A 23,544-nucleotide genomic window follows, 5' to 3' on the forward strand; every position below is an offset into this window, starting at 1 on the left:
TGCTGTCATCAGAGCTTGGCCATGCGGCAGCCCGATCTCGGACTTTAGGAACTAGGAGAAATACATTCCCATTTCGATAAGCTTTCCAGCCCATGGCACCTTGTCGGAGCCGCCCACACTGCCAAAGACAGCCTAATTCCATGAGGTGCTCCAGAGTGGACTCCTTGAGGCAAGGGGTCCGACTTTTATCCCCTTGCACCTGTCAGTCACAGGTGTCCCTTGGGGGAGGAGGGAGAGGCATCTCTAGGAAAGGCAGCTCCCATAAAATTAGCAGAAACCTCCAGAGAGAGATGCAGGTGTGAGCTTATGTTTATGCAGCCAACACCGCCAGCAGCAGGAGGATGGGCACATGCCTGAGAAATGGGGATCTGAGTGGGACCCCGATAGCACTGGCTATGGGCCACCCCTTGGACCACTCAGATCCATTGTTTTCTCACTTTAACCTTAAGCTATCCTCTCACAGCTCTCCAGGATTCTTGTTGGTCAGATATCTTTTGGGTGAATGGGACAATCTACAGCCCCTATTGTTGCAGTTGGTCCTGAGGCCATAGCTGATACTCATCTCCCTTGTCTACTAATCTTTCTAGAATCTCCTCCTTTGGCTAGCTTCTCTACAATCAAGGTGGCTTGTCTGGTGGACCCAGACTTTCATCCCTGAGGGGTCTGAGCCCTTGGTTGCAAAGGCCCTTATCGGGATGTGGTTGATGTACCTGCCAGTTTACAGTTTAAATTGGGCACTGAAGGACCGAGACACACCCTGGTAGATCCCCTGTCATATCTATCACATGTCATCTGCATTCCCCCCTACCCCAGGATGAGCTGCAGCCCCCTTTCTCATGATGATCACTGTCAGACCCCCTTGCCAGTAAGACAACTCCATTTCTTTGCCTGTTAGTGGAATGAGGAGCCTAGAGTAACCAAGGGGCGGGGGGCAGTGGTTAAAGCTTTAATTTTAGTAAAAACTGTGTCCCACAATGGAAGAAACATCTCTCAACCCACAGAGCATAATGTATTAAGCAGAGGAGACACAAATTTCCCAAGTGAACTGGGAGTAATAGTGGGTGGAGCCACTCGTACGCTTCCACCCCCTGGTTCCCAGACCTGTGCATTCTATTGATCAGGAACCAGCCCCATATAATGGCTTTTGATTTCAAGTATATGCTACCTCCCAAAGGACAGTGTCTCCTCTGTGCAGGGCGTTGTGTCCAAGCTTACCCCTCAGCTGTGCTTTCAAGAAGTTGCTCAGTGTTCTGTCGATCCAGCAGCTTCTGAACGGTGTGCTAGGTAGGAGGGCCAATGGATCACATGCTCATGTGCCCATATGCACCTTCTTTCCTGAAAAGTACATTTCTTCAAAGTGAATTTATGTGGGATCAGATTTTTAGGCGTAGCAGTCAATTGGACACTTTGTGAGTCTGTGGATGGTGGTGGTGGCTGAAGCCCATAGGCAGGAAAGATAAATCCATACCTGGAATATGTGTCAATCCTAATCAGGATGAAATATTGCCCTTTTCAAGGTGGAAGAGAATCAACTCATTCGCCAACTAGCTGGTTGGACTCTTCTAAGAGTGGCACTATATCGGGGGCTCAGGATTGGTCTTTGTAGCTGGCAGGTTGAACATGCAGCAGCAGCGGCAGCAGCTAGAGAAGCCAGGGAGATGGGAGTGTATGGTGTTGGACCCACGTGTAGTCTCTATCCTTCCACTATGGCTGCTCCATTCATGAGCCTGCTGCATCACGTCCTTGCTCTGGGTCCCTTCTATGGTAGCCTCTGTGCCATCCATTCTACAGATGAGAATGTCATGAGCAGAGGGGTTAGGTAATCGCTCCAGGTTTCAGAGCTTGCAAGGTGGTTCAGGAGTTTATATGTATCATTTCCGCTGTACCATGTCGCCTCCTCTGCTCTCAGATCTATTTCCAGGATATCTATGAATAGAAGAAAAGTCACCTGTGGTTGATTGCATGTGGGTGAATTGACTCGTCCTTGAAATGCCAGCTGTAGATCAGTTTAGTTTTTCAAAATAGGCTCTGACTCAGGTAACTGCACTGTTCAAGGACAGGAGCTGGTGCCGGATCCTGCCCTGACTCAGGGAGTGATTCAGACCGTGAGCTGGCTAACTCTGGGAGGATTTTTGTGTTGCATTATCACCTTCTAGGTGTTCAGCTTACCCCTTAGCTAAGAATAACCATAAACAAACCTTTCTGAAATCATCCTTCTTTATTAGTGTTCTGAGTTTTCTTTCTGTGTCCAATCTAAACAGCAGGGACCACTGCATTTTGAACTTTTCTTTTTCTCTCTCTGCCCAGTTTGTCCTTGGACGATGGAGTTCTCCCATGGGCTTTTGGGATTAACTGGAACATTAAGGATGTGGTTGGCTCAGAGGAGTTCATTTACTTGCCTAAGCTGTTTATGTGGGAGCCAGGCCTTGACCCTAAGTGGCTTAGCTCCTGAGCCCACACTCTACTCTACTGTGTCAGACTAAGGCCATGCTATGCTAAATGTTTATGTCTATTGACAACTATTGATGAGAAACTAACACCTACTTGTTTAGCAGTGTAGTAGGGAATTAACCACCGTTTGGGGATTGGATCAAGATTAACATAGTAACAATTTTGGATTGTATTTCATTTTATTTGATAAAATGAACTTTTATTAATTGTATAAAGATTATTTTGGCAAAACTTAAAGTTTTCTTGGGACACAGGACAGTTCTTTTGACTTTTGTTTACCGTGACTTGCAGATTAGTGGGAGTTAGGTTTTTAGAAAATAGGGTAAAAACTTAAGTCACCTTATTTTATTGAGTCAATATGAAAAATAAGTCATTGGATCCTCTCATGTTAAATAATTAATTTTCCTTGTGTGTATATGTATATATATTTTTTCTTTTATAAAATCAACATAAAATTTTGACTAAAAGAAAATTTAGGCCCCTTCCCCACCCCTTGTAAGGCTTTAAAATTTTTTTATTTTATTGTTGAAAGTATTACAGATGTCCCCCATTTCCCCCCTTGACCCCTCCCCCATCTCTCATCCTCCCCGCAAGCCTTCACCTGTCTATAGTCTGTGTCCATGGGCTTGTAAGGCTTCTCAGACACTCACAGGATCACTGCTGAGCAGCCCTGAGTATAGAGAAAGGAGTTGGGAGAATTACTTCAATGAATAAGTGCCCAAAGCAAGAGCACCTTCCAATTCTCTCTCCTTCGTGGTTCATATTGTAGCTTCAGTAATGTGTTTCCCGTTGTTCAGAAACGGTGTCAACTTGTATTCAAATGAAAGTAAAAAATGAATTTAAAACTTCACACATAACCTTTGGGCCCACACCTCTTTTTATTTCCATTAGTTGCATTACTCTTGAGTTGTACATGCCTCTCCACATCGTCAAAGATACGCTTCTGTGTTCTAGGAGGAAAGTGGATAACCTCGGCCCTCTTCGAACGCCAAGCACACTTGTGTGGGAATAAGATGGCCAGCCACCGCATTTAGACCATTGACATCGGCCACGCATTTGTGCTGCGGGTCCATTAGCTTGACGGACCTGGAGTGGCTGCAGTTAGAGAAACTCCTGGAGTGGGCTCATAGACAGAACGTGCTTCCTGTTGCTGTTACTTTTGACTGTGGGAGGGTTCCAGAATTTTCTTTCAGTTTCCACATCATCACCAGAAACAATTCAAGTCCCAGAGGCTCTTCTCTGAGCAGCTTAACCCCTGAGTCATTCCTGCGTGCTCCCCGGCTCCCACAATAATTGTATTCCTCTGTCCATTCCCAATTTTAATTATGCATTTACTCAATGGGCTTCCCTTCTGGTTAACTTTTCCTGGTAACTCATTAAAACTCTGAGTCACACATTCATTAGAAAAGAGAGTGGAAAAATGAAAGAACAAAAAGGAGCTGAGCCGGGGAGAAGCTCGGGGGTGGATCACTGTGCTGCCTGTGGCTGCCTCTCTGGAGGCTGCAGTCAGTTCCTCTCCCCGACTAGGATGTCCCTGCATTGCAGGCCGCCCTACTGAGTGCAGCGAGGTCGCTCATCCTGGTGGGTTTTAACGTGAGTTTTTGCTGATGTAGGATTCCAGCTTACAATTCTGGGGAAGGTGCTTCCCTCCCGCTTCACTCTGCCGTCTGCACTTAGGTGGTCTCAAAACAACAATGGAGCTGTTAATTAAAAGTTCTAATCTTAACTTGTCTTTCTGAAAGAGCATTAAAGGGAACCAATTTATAACCCAATAATAATATATTTTTATTGATTTCAGAGAGGAAGAGAGAGGGAGAGAGAGATATAGAAACATCAATGATGAGAGAGAATCACTGATTGCCTGCCTCCTGCATGCTCCACATTGGGAATTGAGCCCATAACTCAAGCATGTACCCTGACCGGGAACTGAACTATGACCTTCTGGTTCACAGGTTGACACTCAACCACTGAGCCACGCTGGTTGGGCAAGACACTTTAAAAAATATATATTTTATTGATTTTTTACAGAGAGGAAGGGAGAGGGATAGAGAATTAGAGACATCAATGAGAGAGAAACATCTATCAGCTGCCTTCTGCACACCCCCTACTGGGGATGTGCCTGCAACCAAAGTACAGGCTCTTGACCGGAATCGAACCTGGGACCCTTGAGTCCGCAGAAGACACTTAATATTTTTTTTCTTTCCTCCAAAATATTTCCCAAACCACTCCCCCTCCCATCACTCAGCCCACCAAGCTATTTCTCTCTTTCCTTAACCTCTCGCTAAAGTAAGTTATTTTACTTCACATAGACTCATCTCTAAAATGGGGTTCATGGTGGTGCCTGGCTGATGTGTTGAGGTGAGGATTAACTGAGATAAAATATGTCAATCCTATATGCGGTGCCTGGAGCAGTATAAATGCTCCTAAAGGTTAGCTATTATTATAATTTTCAATTTAGCATCTTTAGCCTCAGTGTTAACTTTTTCTGTCAGTGGAAACACTAGAGAAAGAAATCTGGAATCTGAGAAAAATGATTCTTAAATAATAGTATAATAGCTACCGTTTACTGAGCATGACCTGTGTACCAGGTTCCATCCTGAATCCTTTCTATACAGCATCTGTTTAATCCTTACCACAGCCCTGGGGGGTAGATGCTATTTGATCCCCACCCACAAATGAGGGGACTCAGACTTAGAGAGATGAAGCAACCTGCCCTAGGCCACATGCCTACCAAATTGGAGGAGCTAGAATTTAAACTCAGGCCAGACTGACTTCCAAGTCCATGGTTCAGTGGCTTTGCAACAATCTGCAAGCCCGTGGTGCTTCCAGCCACCAGGAAGGCCTGTGTTCTTGGTATGGGTTTTGATTCCTGAGGGCCATGACTCTGCTCATAGACTTGGGGCCTCTGGTGGTGAGTCAACTGCCCATGGAAACAGCGGCCAGGGTGGAGCAGGCCCCCAGGCCTGGGGTAAAACCACCAGACCCCCATGGAGCTGAAGGCCCTGAGGCCTCCTTGGAATCAGTCAGAGATAGAAAAAATTATTTTTCTGCAAAGGTTGGCATTTATTTCTTAATAATCAGTTAAAAATTTATGTAGCATCCCTAATCAGCAAAATAAAGGCTTTCTGTACTTTTATGTGTGCTAGAAACCACTAATGAGTTTTTGGGGATTTATCACCGACAATAGACTAGGAGTAGAAGCCAGTAGATCTGGAGTCAGTAAAAACAGCCAAGACACTTCAGCTGCAAGGGAACCTTTAAATATTCCACACTTTGGTGCAGCATCTGTCTTGGGGGATTTGAGGATGAGGTGATGCCCTGCATAGGATGCCTGATGTGCATTCTTCCATCACGGATGACTGGAACTCCCTGGGTGTTCCCGTGCAGTCCTGTAGGTTCATCTCCAGGGGTCCAGCTGAGGGTCCCTCTCTGGGAAGAGTCCTAGTTACACAATTCATTGTCCCAGGAGCAAGAATGTAACTAAGTAAGAGACAACATATTCCTGGGTTCCAAAGAGTGAGCAGGAAAAGAGGCTGTTGCAGGCTGGGGTCGTGTGATCCAGGCCTGTTTTCTGTGCATGCAAGAGTCAAATACCATCAATAGTAGCAGCAATTCAATGCTGTTCTCCTCATCCTTCTCTCCCTCTTTCATCATCTTTCTTCTTCCTCTATTTCTCCCCATCTTCATCCTCCTCTTTTTCCACTATGAAAGTATATACAGCAAGAGAATGTCAAGAAGATTTGGCAGATCATTCATTCACTTCTCAAACATTTATAAAGCTCTTTATTGAGCATGGGCTAGGACAGTGGTCGGCAAACTGCAGCTTGCGAGCCACATGCAGCTCTTTGGCCCCTTGAGTGTGGCTCTTCCACAAAATACCACGGCCTGGGCGAGTCTATTTTGAAGAAGTGGTGTTAGAAGAAGTTTAAGTTTAAAAAATTTGGCTCTCAAAAGAAATTTCAATCGTTGTACTGTTGATATTTGGCTCTGTTGACTAATGAGTTTGTCGACCACTGGGCTAGGAGGTACAAAGATAAAAAAAGAAATCCCTCGTGTGGGATGTGCATGGTCTCGGGCAGCGATTTTCAGCTGCACACAGGTGTGGATGGCACGCTGGTGTGCTACAGGAATTTTTAAAACATGCAATACCTGACTATTTAGTCAGGGGCACTGACCTCTTTCCCCTTAGATTGTCAAATAAAAAAGTGACAACCGCCAACACAACAATAGCTGTTTGGTGTGACTAAATCAAAATTACACCTATTTTTTTGACAGATAGGTAAAAAATAAATTTGGTGTACTTCAGACTTTTAGTTATTAGTCTGTGTGTGCCTTGAGATAAAAAGGTTGAAAATTGCTTGTCTAGGGGGATGAGATTGACATCTGACAATTATAATAAGCAACTTATATGCCTGGCATTGTGCTCAGTTACGCTGTAACTGATAATCTCAATCAGTCCTCATAGAAATACTCTGAGGGGAATTTTAGCATTTTATCCTTTTAAACATGAGACCAAGGCAAAGACAGTAAATAATCGGCCCATGGTCACACAGATCTGACTTGACCCAAGGTAGACTCTAGAGTCAGCGTTATTAATAGCTCTGCTGTCTTTAGCACATTGTGACAGGTGTCATATAAGTCTGGTCTAACAGAAGTGAAACTTGAACTTGAGGGGTGAGTGGTGAGGGTGGAGTGGTGAGGGAAGAGCTCCGTAGGCACAGGGAACAGTGTGAGCAGACATGGTGGTGCAGAATACCTGGCATCCACAGCCATTGCTACTGTCCCCTCGGCAGTGGAATAACTTGGCACCTAAGAAGAGAGGGAGATGATCATACTTGTATACTAAAGAGACAGCCATCATTAAAACAATGCTAAAGGAAGCAGTCACATTATTAAAAATCTTTGAATGTTAGATAAGAATCATGGGGTCTTTTTCCTTTTTATTCTTTTATATGTTTCCCAAATTTTCTATAATGAGCTGGTTCGTAGAGCATTCAGAACACACACAATATTTATCAAATAAGTTTGCTGTCATATATGGGTGTGGTTTGTGGTGCCCCCAAACAATTACAATAGTAACACTGATCACATATCTACACTAATAAAAGAAAAAGATGCAAATTGACCATACCTTCGTGACGCCCACCAGCCAATCAGGAGCAAGTATGCAAATTAACTCAACAAAAAATGGCGGCTTAATTTGCATACACAGGTGCCAAGTGGCCAGGGGCGGGGCTGGATGCATGTATTCCACACCGCCCCAGTGGCTCCGGGCCTCTGGGCAGCGTGGGAAGGTGGAAAGGCGGCTCCGGCCAGAGCGAAGGTGGTGCCGGCAGCCAGGGGAAGGAAGGCCCATTCTTGCACGAATCTTTGTGCATCGGGCCTCTAGTCACTATAATAAATATAATACTGAAAAAGTTTGAAATATTGAAAGAATTACCAAAATGTGACCCAAATACGAAATGAGCAACTGCTATTGGAAAAATGGCACTGACAGACTTTCAGGGTTGCCACAAACCTTCAATTTGTAAAATGCGCAATAAAGAGGTCTGCCCATAATGATTATCATCTTACAATTTAAAAGTGTGCTGAAGTATCTGTATTTTTAAAAATTCAGCTCAAGTATATATTCTATTAGAAGTAAAAGTAAGAGGCAAAGAATGTCAAGATATCAGAAAAGTGTAATAGAATATTTACTGACTTTTGATTGAAAGCAGAAATCCTGTTACGATTAAAATAAAGTGTTTTTAATTAAAATAAGTATATATTACCTCTTTATGTATGGATCAAAAATAGTTTTTATTAGTATTGCTAAATGAAAATACTGAAAAATTCTAGGTCAGGCCAGGTGCCTCAGACTAAAGGAAAATGATCAATAATGTGATCGAATTTTTAATAAATGATAATCTACCAATAATGAGAATTGAATAATAGGAAATAAAAACAATGTTTTGGAGATGGAATACACGCATTTAGCCAAATGACTTTGGGCAAGTCCTATACCTTGGTTTTCTCAGGTCTAAAGCAAGAAGTTTGGATTTATAAATTATCTCTAAGGTATTTTCCAGCTAACAAATCTCTGTATTTCTGTATAACTAAATGCCCACCAGGTTTGTGATCCTGATGTTTGCTTTTTCAGTGCATGTCTGATTCTGCTACGAAAAAATATGTGGTAAATCCTAACAGAAGCCATCTGTTAGAAAAGGAATGAGACAGCATTGTAGGGCTCTCTGTACCTGCTCTCTCTACAGGTAGACGCCCCTGGTCCTTCCAGCAGAGGGAGGAGCTGTGGCAGGTTTTTCTTAAGGGGACAGGAAGAGAGATCAAAGAGAAAAAGAAGAGAAAGGGCTACCACCTCCGCCGTCCTCTCAGTGATGGTGGCTGTCCCACCATTCTCAAGGCTCGTCAGCACCCGCCCAGTGGACAGCACCACATTTCCTCTAAAGTTTCACCCTTCTAAGGCCAGGTTCCTAGAGTTCACTAATCAGGTGGTTTGCATTCTTTAAAAAGTGAAATGAAACCAGGGAGGGCCACATGGAGGGCTTCAAATATAACACTCTAGATCTTGAATGGGGACTTGATTCAAAGATGCCATTTTTCTCTTGTGCTTTATATCGTAACAGACATTATATGAATTCTGTCATAGCAATCAACTTTTCTGTGATAAAAGTAGTGAATTAAAAGTATATACCACATTAAAACAAATGAAGAAACATTCTCATTAAAGAAAGGCCTCATCTCCAGAGGAATAATTTAGGCACCATTATATATCAACAGAGGTTCGGTTACAAACTTTCTCCCTCTACAGTGTAAAAGTAGGGATGAGTAAAGACTAGCAAGGCAGTGGCAAAGATCCCATGTGAGAACAATACTGTGAATGAAAAATAGCAGATATCCTCCCCTTTTATGGAGCCCAGAAAGGCTGGCTTGGACATGACCAGGTCAGCATTTCAACCAGGCCTGTGAGAAGTTCCAAAAAGCAGAGGCCAAGAGTGTGGTCTTGTCTTAGAGCAGAGTCAGATGAGAACTCCTAGAGTGGACCCCAGGTCCTCCCACATTTTTACCTTTATGTGATAAAAATGAGCCTGAGAACCATATTGTTACTAACAGAAAACAAAACTTTAGGCAGAATTCTTATTGTGTGAACTTCAGAAATGCTTTGAACTGCAGGCTTTACCATTTGCATTTCTGATCATCTACCTTCATGCCTGGGAGAAAGTCCACAGAGTCACTGGCTGTTCAAATCCTTCTAGATTTGCTCTTCATTTGTCAGTTCTCATTCCTGTTTTCCTTATAGTTCTGCTAGACAGTGTTAACCAACCCCCTTTTGTGGCTTGGCTACTCTAGGTAATCTGGGTTCCCCTACTTAATTACTTCCCTTTCCCCTGGACTTCCTCTTTCTCCATACCTTTTCACATTCATTCCTGGCATTTAACATGGTTTTTTTTTTTTTTTAGCACCTAATATGTATCAGGCACTGTTCCAGGTGTTGGGGATAAAAAAAAAAAAAAAAAAGGAACCAAGAAAAAGAAAAAAAAGGAACCACATAGCCATGGCCTGCACTAATGTAATTTATAGTATAGTGGGCTGCAAACAGGTAGGCACCAGACATCTAAAGAAATTAGTATATAGGTGTCCCCAAAAATTTATACACAAACTTTAAATAATTATAAAGGCAGTATTTATTAAAATACATTTCATTTTCAAAATGGAGCTATCAGCTGTTAAAGTGTGTATACATTTTGTGGGGATACCCTGTGTATGTATAAAGAGAGAGAGAGAGGGAGAGAAACTTAAAAAACATGGAGGAAGGTTATGACCTTTTTCTAAACCAATCTCATAAAGGTCAGTCATCATGCTATCTCAACAAATGGCCCCTTGTTACTGTTCTGAAACTGAGTTTCCTTCCGGTCACAACTAGTGTTAGCCAATAAGGCATTTCTGATGCTTTTGTGTTCTTATGCAAGGGTGGACCTCTTCCAGCATTATAAATGACAGAGGGAAATACTCAGTAGGTCACATGAAGTCTTAATTACTATCTTCAGAGTCTGACCTGGGATTGAATCCTGGCTTCACAAACATGACTAGTTAGCTCTGTGCATTGGGTCAGTTTCTTGATCCCTCTAAGCCCCAGTTTTCTCACTGAGTTTTTGTGATGATGAAATGAGCAAATGTTTGTAATGACCCTGGCTTGTAGTCTCTGACTTGTAGTAAGTGGTATTGTTCCATTGTTGTTATTGTTAATAGTAACAACAATATATGGAGTAGTTGATGGTTAATGACAGACTTTGGGAAAAATATAATAAAGAAAACAACATCCTATATAATAAAAGGCTAATATGCAAATCAACCAAACTGCGGAATGATGCGCACTGACCACCATGGGGCAGATGCTCAACGCAGGAGCTGCCCCCCTGGTGATCAGTGCGCTCTCACAGGGGGAGCGCTGCTCAGCCAGAAGCTGGGCTCACTGCTGGTGAGCGCAGCGCTATTGCTGCAGCCCTAAGGACCCCTCAGGGGATGTCCGACTGCTGGCCTAGGCCCGGGTCCCAGACTGCAAGAGGGCACAGGCCAGGCTGAGGGACCCCTGTGTCCCCCAGTGCATGAATGTCATGCACCAGGCCTCTAGTAAGTACAATATTTTTGTCATTGGCCTAATTTTGAGTGATTGACCACCTGTCATATTTCTCACTAAATAAGTGACATGTATGAGAAATTCTGAAGCTGACTTAAATGGGTTAGAAATCCTCTGGAGTGGTTTCATTCTTAGGTATCCATGATGTTTACTGTGTAGCATCAGAGACTTTTCCAGGCAATTGCTGTTGGTATGTGCTTTCAGCCAGACAATCGTCCTGAATTACAGTGGACAGATCTGTAACTTATACAGGTCTGCCTTCCGCTTTATGCATAATCAATGTCCCCGTTTGTATTTTACTTAAATCCTATGGGGTTTTTTCCTATACCTTGCATTTCTAAAAACAAACAAACAAACAAACAACAACAGAGAGAGGAGTTCCTGTGACATCCGTTATTCCTAAAGCCCCTTAGGGAGGTTTCCAAGAAGACAAGATGATCCCGACCACCTGCCAAACCCTTTACTGCTTTCTATTGCAAAAGATGCACATGTCCTTCATTAAAACAAGCAGGGTTCTGTTTTCCACTCAGAGACGTAGAGAACTAGAAAAAGAATTACCCCTAAACTTACAGTGGAATACATTCTGCCAAACAGCACATGCCAAGACCCTCCTGTGGAAACCTGGAGGCACCTGCATTTTTCCAAACTTCCACTGGCGTTTTGATATGCAATCACATAGGCTTCTCAAGCTGCCAGGGACTTTAACAGGTATTTTCTGAATTTCTCTTAATATTCCTCTTTGTTGTTGTTCATAAATTGACGACTGTTCCACGTAGGGCACTGATTCTGAACAGGGACAGGGATTTTTCCAATCACAAAAACACTTGTGCTGGAGAGTCTGTGTGCCTCCTGGTGACACCATCTGCCATGGATCGCTGAGGTCCTTGATAGGCCTCCTCACATCTGAGGAGCAAGGGGGTAGAAGAAAGGGAAGAAAGGTTACGAATTGGTGCTCTGAGACTTTTTTCTTTTTGGGGTGTGTGTGTGTGTGTGTGTGTGTGTGTGTGTGGCTTTGGATTCCAAAATATTTTCTTTAGGTTACTAGGAGCAAAAAGAGGGATGCACATTGGCCTTGGGAAATTTTTTTCTGCATTAAAAACCAGCCCACCAAGGCCTCAAACAGGCTGAATGATTGTAAGAAGGGAGTGGGACTGGAACCAGATCTTTGTTTCTTAAAGATCCTCTTAGAGTGCTGACCAGTGAAAGCTTCCCTAAGAAGTTAGAAGAAAGCCACCTCATTTGGCTCTCATCTTGAGCATCACATTAAGAGTCATCTGACTTTCCCTCTGGTGGGTAGGTCATCCTTTCTGGCATGATTTGATAACTTATTTTCTACCTTTGTCATCATATTTTCCTTCTTCATCTTTGGAAGAGGAAAGAACATGAAGTGGGAATCAAATGATCCCAGGGTTTACTCCTCATGCTGACCTATACCGAATAGCCTGTCCTCAGACAAGGAACATAAGCCTCCTATTCATCATCTGTAAACTAGGGGGAAATCTGCCTTAGATGTTGTGGTAAGGCTACCATATCCCTATTTTACAGGTAAGGAAACTGAGGCAGGGGAGGATTAAGCAATTGCTTCAAGGTCCCCCAGGGTTTAACCCACATTGTCTGACACTCTTCAGAGCCTGTCCACTCAGTCCTTCTGCCATAGAGCTGTGCAGAGGGTCAACCTGTACTTCTTGTCTGTTTTAAGCTGGCCCAGTATAGAGTTTTCTGAAATTACTGCCCAGTATCCTGCATTGTGCAATTCTTGAGTCTGGCACTTGGAGTATTTTTATCTTTGACTCTAAGTCTTGCAAGGAATGCTGTCAATACACTTTTCAGGTGTCCAAAGAGAGGTGGGTGCACATGGACTTAGGCAAAGAGAGATGGCCAGGGCTATGTTTTCAGTGGAGAATGGTTTTCTGTCCCAACAGGAGGTATTTGTAGTTACTGTTTAAAAAAATCAAAATTACTCTTAATGGATTAAAGATTTAAATGTTAAACTCGGAACCATAAAAATCTTAGAAGAAAAGATAGACGGTAAAATCTCAGACATTTCTCATAGCAATATTTTTTTTTCTGACATATTGCCTTGGGAAAGGAAACAAAATAAAAAATAAACGGAACCACATCAAACTAAAATGTTTTTGCACAGCAAAGGAAACAATGCACAAAATGAAAAGACAACTCACTGAATGGGAAAACATATTTGCCAACACATCTGATAAGGTCTTAACACATTGCAGACGGATCACGAGAATTCTCGCTTCATATTACACAGTGTTTTACAAAGTATCATACTTTAAAAAGATACTAGCTTGTAAGAACATGTAATAAATAATTTCAAAATGCAATGGGTATTTAATTTTAAAGTGTGCCTTTAACATTTATGTAAAATGTTTTTTTGTACTCGTTCAATAGAAACTTATCTGGCCACTGGATAAAGCTAGCAATAAAACTACTGGTCTGCAGTGTGTTAATACCCAAAATTTATGAAGAACTTATGAAGCTCAACACCAAAAATACACAAATAATCCAATTAAGAAATTGGCAAAGGACCTGAATAGATACTTCTCTAAAGAGGACATACAGATGCCCAATAGACATCTGAAAGGATGCTCAATGTCACTAATCATCAGAGAGATGCAAATTAAAACCACAATGAGATATCACCTCACACCTGTCAGAATGGCTACCATCAACAAACAACAAGTATTTGTTTGGATGTGGAGAAAAGGGAACCCTTATGCACTATTGGTGGAATGTAGATTGGTGCAGCCACTGTGGAAAACAGTATGGAGTTACCTCAAAAAACTAAAAATGGAACTGCCTTATGATCCAGCAATTCCACTTCTGAGGATATATCCAAAGAAACCCAAAACACTAATTCGAAAGAATATATGCATCCCTATGTTCACTGCAATGTTATTTACAATAGCCAAGCCATGGAAGCAGCCAAGTACGCATCGCTAGACGAGTGGATAAAAAAAGCTGTGGTACATTTACACAGTGGAATACTACTCAGCCATGAAAAGAAGGAAATCTTACCTTTTGAGACAGTATGGATGGACCTGGAGAATATTATGCTAAGTTAAATAAGCCAGTCAGAGAAGATAAGTACTATATGATTTCATTCATATGTGGAATCTAATGAGCAAAATTAATGAATAAACAAAATTGAAACAGACTCATAGATATAGAGAGAGGACCAGTGTTTGCCAGAGTGGATGGCAGTTGGGGAACTGGGTGAAAAAGGTAAAGGGATTGAGAAGTACAAATTGGTAGTTACAAAATAGTCATGGGGATGTCAACTACAGCATAGGGAATATAGTCAATACTATTGATAACTATGTTTGGAACCAGGTGGGTATAGTCTGGAAAAGCTAAGACTCTTCAACACATGATCATTGTCTTCAGATTTTTTAAATTTTGTGTGTGTGTGTGTGTGTGTGTGTGTGTGTGTGTGTGTGTGTGTGTTTCCATTCCCAGAGGTACTGCAATACTGGGTCGATGTGTGGAGTGGACAGAGCAAGCTCCTATTCCATCTCCCTATTCCAAAAATACATCTATATATATAAAAGGCTAATATGCTAAGTGCCTGTCCAACCGGTCGCTATGATGCACACTGACCACCAGGGAGCAGATGCTCAACACAGGAGCTGCTGTGACATGCACTGGCCATTTACAGAGAAATGGCACCATGGATCTGGCGTCCACAAAGCAACACTTGGCTTCCCCCAAGTGGGACACAGGCCTCGCCACCAACCTGGAGTGATGGCCCACCAAATCGCAGCCGATGCTGCCAAGACCTCATGGCGCACTGGGTAATGACATCATGTAGCAACACCTGGCTTCCTCTCCCTAGAGATAGGCCATTTAACAATAAATGGCACCACGGACCTGGCACCCACAAAGCAACACTCAGCTTTCCCCAAATGGGACACAGGCCCCGCCACCACCCCAGAGCGACACCTCACCAAATCACAGCCAATGCTGCCAAGACCCCATGGCGCAAAGTGTGGCCCACAGCCCAGCCCAGCCTGGAAACGGTTGCTGTGGGTGCCAGATAATGACATCATGTAGCAACACTTGGCTTCCTCTCCCTAGTGATTAGCCTCCTTGCAGTTCCTTCAGCCCAGGAACATGACTTGCTTTATAGCCAGGTGGAAACATTTTACACTTTAACCAAATATCTGTGAAGGGTTTGCCCGTGCCTCATCTCATTTGGTCCTGGAGTAGGTAGATAGGAGACTCGGTGGAATCCTATTTTCTTTTCATTAGCTGGAAAACAGATTTAGAAAGCTTAGAAACTTGACCCAACTGTAAAGAAGTAAGAAATGGTGGACCTTGAAAATGACCTCAGGGTTTGTCATTGCACAGAATACAGTCAAACACTGCTGCAGTTAAATATTTTACCCTTTGTTCTCCCTGCGTGATCTACAATCATAATCTGCTTTGTGTTGATATTTACTGCTGTGTTGCTGATAATTACCTGAAAGAGAAGTTGGGGTGCTTCACTGGACAGGAAAAAGTTTAGCTAAATCAGAAAGCAGGTCTAATTAAACAAGTTTATTCTATATATACTAGAGGCCTGGTGCACAAATTTGTGCATCAGTGGGGTCCCTCAGTCTGGCTGGTGATTGGGGCCTATGCGGGGGGGAGGGGGAAGGCCCTGGCCAGCCAGGGGGAGGGACCACAGGAGGTTGGCCCCAGCAGCAAGCTAAAGCATGGCTGATTTCACAAGGAATTGGGCTCCCTCCTCCTTCTTATCTGGGTCTGGGGTGCAGGTGAACCAGATTCGGGGCTGTCAGGGCCCCAGCAGCAAGGTCTGGGTCAGTGCGTGTCATAGCTACCAGCCAGTCGTCCAGTCATTCAGTCATAATGATCGCTTAGGCTTTTATACTAGGTGTACCAGTTAATAATGCGGATTTTTTCAATAGATGGAGTTACACATATGTTGATATATATGCGATTTGATATGTATGCTATTTTGTTGTATTGACAGCAAGCTTCAAAACGTCATATGTCAAATTTGCTGAAGGTGGTAACATCATAGATATTTTTACACTTAAAAAATGTCGAATTTCGTGCCAAAAAAAGAGCATTTGCGGGAAGTTTTAATTCATTATTTTGAAGAAAAAGTTATCGTATACTTTGGGAAGCTTATGGTGAACATGCTCCATCTCAAGATACTTGTGAACGCTGGTTTAAACACTTTAAAAGTGATGATTTCAATGTGAAAGACAAAGAATGTCCAGGTCAACTGAAAAAGTTTGAAGACCAACAATTACAAGCATTATTGGATGAAGATGCATGTCAAACTCAAAAACAACTCGCAGAAAGATTAAACGTTGCTCAGCAAACAATTTCTGATCGTTTACAAGCAATGGGAAAGATTTTAAAGGAAGGAAAATGGGTTCCATGTCAACTGAACGAAAGACAAATGGAAAACTGAAAAGTCATCAGTAAAATGTTGCTTCACTGGCATGAAAGAAAGTCTTTTTTGCATTGAATTGTGACTGGGATTTATTTTGAGAATCCCAAACGCACAAAATCATGGGTTGATCCAGGTCAACCATCAACATTGACTGCAAGGCCAAATCGCTTTGGAAAGAAGACAATGCTCTGCATTTGGTGGGATCAGGAAAGGTGTGGTGTATTATGAGCTTCTTAAACCAGGTGAAACCATTAATATTGATCACTACCGATAACAAATAATCAATTTGAACCACGCTTTGATCGTGAAATGACCAGAATGTGACAGAAGACATGGCAAAGTAATTTTGCTACATGATGACACACCATCACACACTTCAAAACCAGTTAAAGACACGTTAAAAGATCTTGCCTGGGAAGTATTAGCCCACCCGCTGTATTCACCAGACCTTGCTCCTTCAGATTACCACTTGTTCTGATCGATGACACATGCACTTTCTGAGCAGCACTTCAAACGTATGAAGAAGTGGAAAATTGGATCTCTGAATGGTTTGCCTCAAAACAAGAAAAGTTCTATTGGGATGGTATCCACAAATTACCTGAAAGATGGGGGAAATGTGTAGCTAGCCATGGACATTACTTTGAATAAAGCACTTTTGATGTTTCTCTTGAAATTATCATGTTTTCTTTGATTACAAAACCTGCATTATTAACCGGTACACTTAGATAAAAGGCTAAGTTGACTCATGCATGCACAATATGTATAAAACTCTCACTGGTGCCAATCACTTGTGTGTTTCAATCTGTCATTGTCGATCGTGAATTTGGTTGACACTTCTATTACAGAGAAAGGGCAAATAGCATTATTAAAATATTTCTTCTAATTAATTTCCTTTCAATGTGCACAAATTCATGCACTGGGCCACTAGTTTAATATAATATCCTTGGATAGAGGACATATCAGATATTAAACTGGTAAGAACAGATACTACACTTGATCTTAGCCAAAAGGCCGAGAAGCGATGTCTGCCGATTTTTGAAGGACAGTCGATTAGGAGAGACCCTTGCTCAGTATGTATCCAAAGGGAAGTACTAGCATTAGTGAGGGGATTCTCTGGAGACAGACCTCAGCAAGCATACACAGAAGGCTGTCTCATTTAGATAGTTATCAGTGATCAAACCCTTATTGTCAGGCACTGTTCTAAGCATTTTACATAGATGATCTCACTTTATCCTCAACAACCCTGTCAAGTAAGTACCTCTACAGATGAGACAAAGCATCATTAGAAGGTTAAATAACTTGCCCAGGGGTACATGCTACAGAGTGGTGGAGCCATAATAACAGCACCTCTCTACTGCCTACCTGCATGCAAATGAGAGTAGATAGGTAAATAACCTAGCAGTGCCAGCACATAATAACTATTGTTGCTGGTAATTATAATTATAATCCTATGAAGTACTATGTTTCCCATCATGGTGGCTGGACTAGTTTCCTATGGCTACTGTAAAAATGACCACAAAGTTTGTGGCTTAAAACAGTATATTTAGCCCTGACCGGTTTGGCCAGTGGATAAAGCATCGGCCTGCGGACTCAAGGGTCCCAGGTTAGATTCCGGTCAAGGGCATGTACCTTGGTTGTGGGCACATCCCCGGTAGGGGGTGTGTAGGAGGCAGCTGATCGATGTTTCTCTCTCATAGATGTTTCTGGCTCTCTATCCCTCTCCCTTCCTCTCTGTAAAAAATCAATAAAATATATTAAAAAACAAGACAAAAACCAAACCAAAACAAAAAAAAACACAGTATATTTATTTGCTTAGAATTCCGGAGACCAGTAATCTGCTACAAGTTTCGCTGGGCTGAGATGTCAGCAGGGCTGGGCACCCTCCAGAGGCTCGAGGGAGAATCTGTTGCTTGCCTCTTCCAGCTTCTGGTGCCTTCCAGGTTTCCATGGCTTATGGCCACATTACTCTAATCTTGACCTCTGTGGTCACATTGCCATCTCTTCTTATGCCCTCTGCCTCCCTCTTAAAAGGAGACTTGTGATTACATTTAGGGCTCTCTCAGATAATTCAGAAAAATCTCTCCATCTCAAGACCCTAAGATTAGGATAGTTTCCAGAGATTAGGAAGTGATGCTTTGTAAGACCATTATTTAGCTAACCACAATGGTAGTTAAGCATAGACTAGATAACCAGATTTTCTTTCCACTAATAGAAAAAAATAAAAACACTTTATTAAGGTTATGATTTATTGGTTTATTTTTCCTTGTGTTTTTTTTTGTATGTGTGTGTGTGAAAATAGAATGTTTTGTATAAGATGTGAGTTAGAAGAAATATATATTTTTTCAAAAGCCACAGTTTGACACTATTTATTGAATAATCAATTCTTTCCCCTATAAATTTAAAATTCCATTTTTATCACTTACCTTTCACAAAACAAACACTGAATCTGTGTTTTGACTTCACCCAGTGCCATCAATCCATTTTGTAGGTTTCTGCAATTGTGTTATACAGTTTTATTTACTATAGCATGAAGGTATATATTTATAGTTGATAAATTCAATCCCCCTCTATTCTTCTTCAATTTTCTTGGCTAATGGCCCTTCTATTATTTTGTCATTGTGTATTTCAACTTAAAAAAGTCATTGTTATTATTATTTTTTTGGTCTTTTTTTCAAAAAAACCTTTATTGGAGAAGATGTACCTTTCCCCCCCGACCCCTATTGTCCCCTTCCACCTGGTTCCAGCCCCACCCCAGGCCTTCACCATCCTATTGTCTTTGTCCATAGATAATGCATATATGCATATAAGATCTTTGTTTAATCTCTTCCCGTCCCCACCTCCCTTGCTTCTGAGATTCGTCAGTCTGTTCCATTTCCATGCCTCTAATTCTATTTTATTCATCATTAGATTTATTCTGATCATTAGATTTCTTATTCATTTATTTTGATTTTTAGATTCAATTGTTGATAGAAATTTGCTGTCATCTTGTTGTTCATATTTTTGATCTTTTTCTTCTTCTCCTCCTCCTCCTCCTCCTCCTCCTCCTCCTCCTCCTCCTCCTCCTCTTCTTCTTCTTCTTCTTCTTCTTCTTCTTCTTCTTCTTCTTCTTCTTCTTCTTCTTCTTCTTCTTCTTCTTCTTCTTCTTTCTCTTCTTAAAGAATACCCTTCAGCATTTCATATAATGCTGGTTTGGTGGTGATGAACTCCTTTAGCTTTTTCTTGTCTATGAATCTCTTTATCTGACCTTCAATTCTAAATGATAGCTTTGCTATGTAGAGTAATCTTGGTTATAGGTCTTTGCTATTCATCACTTTGAAAATTTCTTGCCACTCCCTTCTGGCCTGCATAGTTTCTGTTGAGAAATCAGCTGACAGTCATATGGGCATTCCTTTGTAGGTAACTAACTGCTTTCTCTTACTGCTTTTAAGATTCTCTCTTTATCTTTAGCCCTTGGCATTTTAATCATGATGTGTCTTGGTGTGGTTCTCTTTGGGTTCCTCTTGTTTGGGACTCTCTGTGCTTCCTGGACTTGTAAGTCCATTTCTCACCAGGTAGGGGAAGTTTTCTGTAATTATTTCTTCAAATAGATTTTCAATATCTTGCTCGCTCTCTTCTTCTGGCACCCCCATAATGTGAATATTGGTATGCTTGCCCCAGAGGCTCCTTACACTATCTTCATATTTTTTAATTTTTTTTTTCTCTTCTGATTGGGTGTTTTCTGCTTCCATATATTTCAAATTGTTGATTTGATTCTCAGAATCCTCTACTCTACTGTTGAATCCCTGTATATTATTCTTTATTTCAGTCAGTGTATGCTTAATTTCTGATTGGTCCTTTTCCATTTTTTTTTTTTTTTGGATGTTTCTAGAAGATTCTTGAGTAACCTTATAACTGTGGTTTTGAATTCTGTATCCAGTATTTTGCTTTCTTCCATTTCTTTCATTTCTTTCATTTGTGACATGTTTCTTTGTCTCCACATTTTGGCTGCTTCCATGTGTTTGTTTCTATATATTGGGTAGAGCTGCAATGTCTCCTTAAGTTGATAGAATGGCCTTGTGTAGTAGGTGTTCTATAGGGCCCAATGGCTCAGCCTCCCCAGTCACCTGAGCCAGGTGCACCCCTTTGTGGGCTGTGAGCACAGTCTTGTTGTAGTTGAGACTTGATTGCTATTGATGTCACTGGGAGGAATTGACCTCCAGACAAATTGGCTGTGAGGACCAGCTGCAACTACAGTTGTAGAGCTGCTGTGCAGGAGACACCCCTGTGGAGTAGGACTTGCTTCAGTGGGGCTTTGATGTTCACTCAGTCTTACCCTTAAGTGTATTTCTTATGGATGTGTAGAGTTGTAATCTGGTATTGTCTGACATTGACCACTGGGTACACTGGCTCTTGGGTCTCCACAGAGGTACAAAGTCAGCCACTGCCTAGGGCCACCCAGCAGGAGCTACAGAGAGATCTGCAGATTCCTCCTCTTTGTATCAGGTTTGGAAGTGTCCAGATGAAGCCCAACTATGAAGCAAGGCAGGCTGGTGCTGGTGCTGGGTCTTGGGCCTTTTATTCATAGGTTTGGGGCTCCCTGGCCCAGTTGCAGCTTGAGAGATTTTAGCCTGAGCAAGGACAGGCCATTCATATGCAAACGCTGCTGCAAACAGCTTGGGTGGGGTTGTAAATTGGAGGAGGTGGGGGTCTTAGGGAATCACCAGGGCAGAGCAAACAGAAATGGCTGCCAGTCAGCCCTGCAACCAAGGAGGTGTCAGCATAGGAACAATGATCCCTGCAAGCACCTCCATCTGGGAGAAAGTTGCCCCCGAGTTCCTGCCCCATTGCCAGACAATCCAGTTCCTCCTCATATGTGTCTGTGCTCCTAAGCCTTGCCCTGGTGCTGGAACTCAGAGGAAGTGGGACCTTGTAAGTTCATTTTGTAGTGCTGGCCTTTTAAGAGGAACAACTGGGTCTCCAGCAGCCTCTGTGTCACTGAGCCCTAATCCACACTGGTTTTTACAGCCCATAGTTCTTACTGCCTGTAGGGACTTCTTTTCCCAGCTCTGGGACCTTGGGCTGGGGGTCTGGTGTGGGGATGGGACCCCTTGCTCCTCTGGGTGGCCTCCGCAGAGACGATCTCCCTCCTCATTAAAAATCAGCGCCTGTGGGTGTCGGACCAGTTGTTCTGTGCCTCCGCACCTCTTACCAGTCTTAGTGTGCTTTCTTCTTTACTTCTCTAGTTGTAGGACTTCCATTCAGCCAGCTTTCCAATGGTTCTGGATGATGGTTGTTCTGTATTTTAGTTGTAATTTTGATGTGGTTGTGGGAGGCGGTGAGTATAAGCATTTACCTACGTCGCCATCTTCCTTTTTCGTCCTTGTTATTATTTTAATGTGGTCTCAAGATAAATGGAATTGGAATTGTCTGCCTTTCATAATAATCCTATCACTTTATTTTTTTATACTAATGATTTTACTAACTGGTACATTGAATCTCCCAAATTTCTTGTTAAAACAAATATGGAAGTTATCTTTTAAAACTTCTTTCTAACAATTAAATTAAACTTTATGACTATGTTATCAATTATTTTTATACTTAACCATACATCTTTTGGCTTTAGTCCTCATTACATTTTCTTATATAACATGTGTTCTCCTTTCTTGAGTTCCCTATTTTGGCTTATGTTTCTCCTTGGCTAGAATACAACTCCAAGTAATCATTTTTTTAAAAAAAAAGAGAAACAAAGAGTATTTGGCTGATATAATTTCTGTGTCTTTGAATATGCCTTTTTTGTTATCACATATGAGAGAAATTATAGTTTGGCAGCTGGTACAATTCTTGGGTTACAATAATATTCTCTTAGAATTCTATAAAAATAGTGCCACTGTCTTTTAGCATAGTGTTGCTGATATGTCTGATTTTCTTTCTTTTAAGTAGCTTGATTTTTCTCCCCTATCACAAAACTTCTAGCTGTATCTCTGTTCTTGGAATATCAGATTACATCTAGAATTGTGAACTTCTCAGTAATCCTGCTGCCCAGCACTCAATAGACCCCTAGGATTCAAGGTCTAAAGTCTTTCTTCAGCTCAAGGAAATGTTCTTCTAGTTCTTCCTAATTATTGCTTTTCCCTTTGTTAATGATGCTGTCTCTTTCAGGAACTCCTAGTAAACTAATGTTGGATATTCTGGATCTCTTCGTTCTATCTTGTGTCTTATCTGATTATTTAAATCTCGTTTTCTTCTGTTTATTTTCTTCTCTTTATGGTATCCTCAAATGAGCTGCTAAGCAGCAGTCCTGCCCCTATTCAATCTTTGAATTCTACTTGTATTAGGGATAAACTTCCCACTTTCAAAGATACTGAAAAATAACTGCCATCTGTATGGAGAGAACCAGCCTATTTCCTGATGTCCCTCAAATTTTAAAAATTTATTATTGATTTGAGAGGGAGGGAGGGAGAGGGAGAGGGAGAGGGAGAGGGAGAGAGAGAGAGAGAGAGAGAGAGAGAGAGAGAGAGAGAGAGAGAGAGAGAGAAACATCATTTGGTTGCTTCCCATACATACCTTGACCGGTAATCAAACCTGCTACCTTGTGGTGTGCAGGATGCTCTAACCACCTGAGCCATACCGGCCAGGGCCCTGGTGTCCTTTAATTTGCTGCTGACTTGATGCCTTTGACCTCTTCCAATCTTTGGTCCCCTGAGTTTTTACTTTTTAAGGATATTTTTCTGAAAACCTGTGCACTTTCTTCTTAGGGGGTCTGTGCAGAATTGCGAGCTTATCAGCACTAATTAGTTTTTGCTCTTCACGTGCCATCTACTCTATCTTCCCCATAGTCTTCAAGCTGCCAGCTTTTGATGGCTTTATATGATGGTTTCTAGCACTGCGACAGATTTTTTTGGTCATTTAAAAAAATTTTTTTAGAGAAGTAGGAAGGAGTAAATGTATGGGTCCAATGTACCATCCTGAAACCCAAAGCCCCAGTGTGGACATAGTAGCGGGGGTTGCATCATATGGATGGCTGGACCAAATGACACGCTCGTCTCTCACGTCT

At 42.0% G+C, this 23,544-nt stretch overlaps 1 long non-coding RNA gene and 1 pseudogene across 1 annotated transcript in view; one reads left to right on the forward strand and one right to left on the reverse strand.

Annotated features, from left to right (window-relative positions):
- The window catches only part of LOC129150162 (uncharacterized), a 152,340-nt gene that overhangs the window by 72,645 nt on the left and 56,151 nt on the right, over positions 1 to 23,544 (forward strand). The window lies entirely within an intron of this gene.
- On the reverse strand, positions 17,415 to 17,534 carry LOC129150423 (U2 spliceosomal RNA; annotated as a pseudogene).

This window comes from Eptesicus fuscus, chromosome 9 (assembly GCF_027574615.1).
Source record: "Eptesicus fuscus isolate TK198812 chromosome 9, DD_ASM_mEF_20220401, whole genome shotgun sequence".
NCBI lineage: Eukaryota > Metazoa > Chordata > Mammalia > Chiroptera > Vespertilionidae > Eptesicus > Eptesicus fuscus.